This window comes from Petaurus breviceps, unplaced genomic scaffold, assembly GCF_028583685.1.
Source record: "Petaurus breviceps papuanus isolate PSGF00001 unplaced genomic scaffold, PetGlider_PUasm1.0 140, whole genome shotgun sequence".
Taxonomy (NCBI): Eukaryota; Metazoa; Chordata; class Mammalia; order Diprotodontia; family Petauridae; genus Petaurus; species Petaurus breviceps.
In genome coordinates this window covers 3,308,033-3,312,428 of record NW_027185698.1, presented here as the reverse complement: position 1 = coordinate 3,312,428, position 4,396 = coordinate 3,308,033, and the positions used below count along the sequence as shown (strand labels likewise).

The following is a 4,396-nucleotide window of genomic DNA, read 5'->3' as shown; positions in this document are numbered from 1 at the left end:
AAGGAAGGAAGGAAGGAAGGAAGGAAGGAAGGAAGGAAGGAAGGAAGGAAGGAAGAGAGGGATCATTGGGTAACTCAAGAAGTTTAACACAAATTAATTATTATTCCAACAGTGGATACCAGGAAACAGGTAGATTCTACAGCAACCAGAACTTGGGCCAGGCAACAATAGACAACAGCATTTTTTCTTAGGCTTACTAATAACCATCTAGTTAGAAATTCAAAAGCTGAGACAAACTTGAGCTCAGTCTTCTGTAAATATTACCGTAAGAGTACCAAATCAAACCACAAGAGCTATTTCTGTTCTATCTACAGCACAGTATGCTTCTTATATTACCAGGAAGGACATTTCTCCTTCAAGGGGTCACTGAGAAGTTTTTACAGTAGTGGATTTGGCTCTCCATCAGTGACTGGCTCCCGACTACTGAGTTCAAATATGTATTTATCTACTATATTACTTGCCCAGTGAGCAACATTTTCATATGTCACAGAGAGACCTGCTTATCCCACAATTGTATAGCAATTTGATTCAGGCACAACAAGACAAAAAGCTTACCCCAATGAAATTTTCTCAATATCAAAGAGCAGCCATAGTCTCGATATCAAACAGCACTCTAACCCTGACTGATGCACAGACAAGGGTAGTTTCTTGATTCTATGCCCAAGTGAGTTCATCTTTCCCCAAATGCTCTAGAATGACTATGGTTCCTCAGCACCATAAAGAACTATTCATGATATTGAACTGTTTGGACAGCAACATCATCCAGACTGTCTAACAGGCTTGAGAAGTTCTTATGCTAGTCAGCATAGCCAATGGGCAAGAACTGCATTCTGCTATATTTCCTGACATATAAATCACCCCTATATATGAAGGAAGAATTTAATATAGTCCAATATGTGGTCATCTAAAACATGTAACTACTGAACTCCATGGGTCCCAGACAGTATTATATAACATAGGCTCAGGTGTTGGAAATCTGCAAAAGTCAATCAGCTAGCAGAGCATTTTTATATACCAAAGAAACAGTTAATTTGAACACAACAGCTACCTGTGAGGAACCTTACAGGTCAATGCAGTATCAAATGCAAGAGTGCAATTATAACAGACATCAACATTCACCACCAGCTAATGATGAAACAACTAGATAGATAGATAGATCCATAGAGAGCATTCAAAAAGATCCTAGAGAATTTTCTCAATGTGATCCTAAACTGCTTGGAGTCATTCACAAGCTACAATATCGGTTTCCATCAGCAAATACAATGGTCTACTTACAACATCTGTGCTTAGGAGATAACAAAATGAAAACAGATATTGTAGATTAGGAGGAATCAAATATCTGTTGAACTTTTGGATTACAGAGTTTTGGAAGTAAAGAAGAAGGCTTAGGGTACAATACAAAACCTTGTTTATGGAAAATCTATGGATGAAAATAAAATAGCAATGAAAAACATTGGTGGGATATCTTCCCTGGTGCAATTAAGAAAATCTATTGATGCAGAAATAAGGGAGTTTATACCTGGAGTTTTCTGGAACTTGTCCTCATCTAATGCAATAAAGATGACAAACATTCAAGATGCTCTGTCAACTTTAACAAACACTGTGATATTTACACATTCTAAAAGGAATAATTCTTCCTTCGATGAAGATCATAAAATTAAATTTCAGACTTTACTAGTTTTACATAACACTACTGGCTGCCTGAGGAATCTCAGTTCTGTGGGAAAGCAAGCACCAAAACAAATGAGATCTTGTGAAGGGCTTATGCATTCTTTGTTATATGTGATCCATATATGTGTAATCACTTTTGATGATGACAGCAAAACTGTGCAGAATGTGTGTGCACCTTGAGGAACTTGTCCTCCCAATTTTAATTAGAAGTCTCTCAGACATGGCTGCTGGGAATTGATGAACTGGATGACATGTTAGGAAAAAAGAATCTACTAGCAATGATTCAGAACCAAATTGTTGGGGAGGGGATGGGAAGAGAGGAAGGAACAGGAAGAGAAGAATCCCTGAAAGTGATGAAATTGAACACATTATGGCAATAGTGGGGTCCATAGAGCATTTATAAAAAGGCTGGGTGGAATCAAAAGCATTTGCTTATACCTGTATCAACATTAGAATGCAAGAGATTCAACAACCAACCAAGAGATGATATCTGTCATTGAATCTTTTGGTAGTACATCTCCATTACCAGCACTGGTAGGAATTAGAAAAGCTTGCTCTGAGTATGATAGGACATAACAATCTATACAGTATTATAATAGCCAAGGGGATGTCATGCATCAAAGCATATCTGTTGGCAAGATATCAGTTGAGTGTATGATGAATTATTTTTCAATGCTCTATACTTCCAAATATATACTCTGTGTAGGAAGCTATAATATGAGTTATTTGAAAAGCTGGTCATTCATGTATTGAGAGAGTCCCCTAAAAGCAATGAAAAGATAATCAATTCCATGTTCCATTTTCATCAGTTAATCTCCTCTTTCCTGGCTATTACCTGGTCCTTATGTAATTTTAAGCAAAATGGGTTAATTTAGTCAAATTAAAGGCTATCATTTGCTGCAAAAGGATTTTATGTAAGTAAAAAGAGGCACCTATCTGGATGGTAAATGAGTTATAACTGCTCTGTGGTACAGTTAATTATGTTTCTACTCTTTTATGTCTTTTATGGTCACTTTCTTTTTACTACATATATCAAAACCCTTGTTTCTTTATGACTTTCTTTAGCTATATTTTAGAGTGACAAAGCTCCAAAATTCATGAATGAGAAAAGGATGTCTGTCTTTGCAGAGAACAGATTGAGAGAATAGCAAAATGTATCTCCCATGTGACGGAAATGTTTAAATGGATAAAATTCTATTGTATTAAATCAATGCTTTCATGCTTTGTGTTGAAAATTTTCCATAGAATTTATTTGAGAATCTGGCCTTAAATAGTTATGAAGATTTCATATTTTCTACACTTTCAATTGTCTGGTAAAGTATAATAACCTAGAGTTTTTAAATAAAGCAGAATGAGTCACAAAAGGGGGGAGAAGTGGATACTTCATGTTCAAAAGACCTATTTATTAAAAATAAATAAATAAAAACTGGTGACAGCTTAACTACTGCTGGGGAGTAAAAAATACATGGACACATTGAACTGGGGAAGGATAAGAGCACATGACAAAAGGCCTCTTTAAAGAGATATCATGAGCTTGTTATTCAAGGGAGTTAGGATTTCCAAGAAGTGGAGGTGAGGAGGGAAAACAATCCAGACATAGGTAACACCCTGTGCAAAGTCACAGAATGGTGAAAAAGAATGTGATTTAAAGGGAATTGCAAGTAGGGCCATTTAGATGGGGCATTGTACATTACTTCTGTGCTGAGGGTACATAGAAGCAATATGCAAAACATCTGGAAAACTAAACTTGAATCAAATTTCAAAAGGCCCTAAATGCCAAGCAAAGGAGATGGTATTTTATCCTAAAGGCAATGTGAAGACACTGAAGCTTCTTAAGAAGAAAACTGACATGGTAATTCCTGCATTTTAGGTGTATTATTTTGGCCATGATATGGAGCTTGGATTTGAGAGTGGAGGAACTTCACAAAGGATACCAATTAAATGGTCATTGCAACAGTCCAGGCAAAAATTATGAGGGCCTGGACTATGGTGGTTGTGATGTGTGGATGGCCAGTTCCTTTAATATCTGAATATATGGTTCATCTGGGTCAGGTGACAAATTCACGAAGGGTTTATCATTTTTTATTACTTATCTTGAGTATCAATTGTTTTATTTGTGTTGTTATTTCCAGTGCAAAGGTCTTTCTCTTTGGCAGAAAAAATAGAAGAAAGATAAGGCTTTAAAAGCTTTTCCTTCTCCCAACTGTCAGTTATCTTCAGCATACCCATAATTAGCAATAGCCATGTTCCATCTCAGTATCCTATTCCTGTTTTTGTTAGTTCTTAGCTTCCCTGAACAACTCCATTTCATTCTAAGCTCGAGAATCCTGACACGATTTTTGTAGCATCATACAACATTCATGTTTATTTTCAGTCATTGCTTCCATCTTCTGTACTGATCTTTTTTTTTTTAATCTAGGTTGGTTGGTAAATTTTCTTTTTCTTTTTTTTTAAGCAATTGGGGTTAAGTAACTTGCTCAAGGTTACATGGCCAGTTGTTTTGTGTGGGTGCCAAGTATCTGAGTCCGGAACTGATCCCAGGTCTCTCAACACCAGAGCCGGTGCCCTTACTCACTGCGCCACCTGGCTGCCCCAGTTGGTAAATTTTCTATATGTACATATCAGACTCATTTTTTTTCCTCCTTTTCAGAATATTTTCCCCTTCTGTCTTAAGTATTTCATTGTTCAGTGGCCCACTCCTCCTGGGTTGACTTCCCCTGTAACA

At 36.7% G+C, this 4,396-nt stretch overlaps 1 pseudogene; it reads left to right on the top strand.

Moving 5' to 3' along the window:
• Positions 1-2,074, top strand: part of LOC138151167 (plakophilin-4-like) — a 3,037-nt pseudogene extending 963 nt beyond the window's left edge.
• The last annotated feature ends 2,322 nt before the right edge of the window (positions 2,075-4,396 follow it).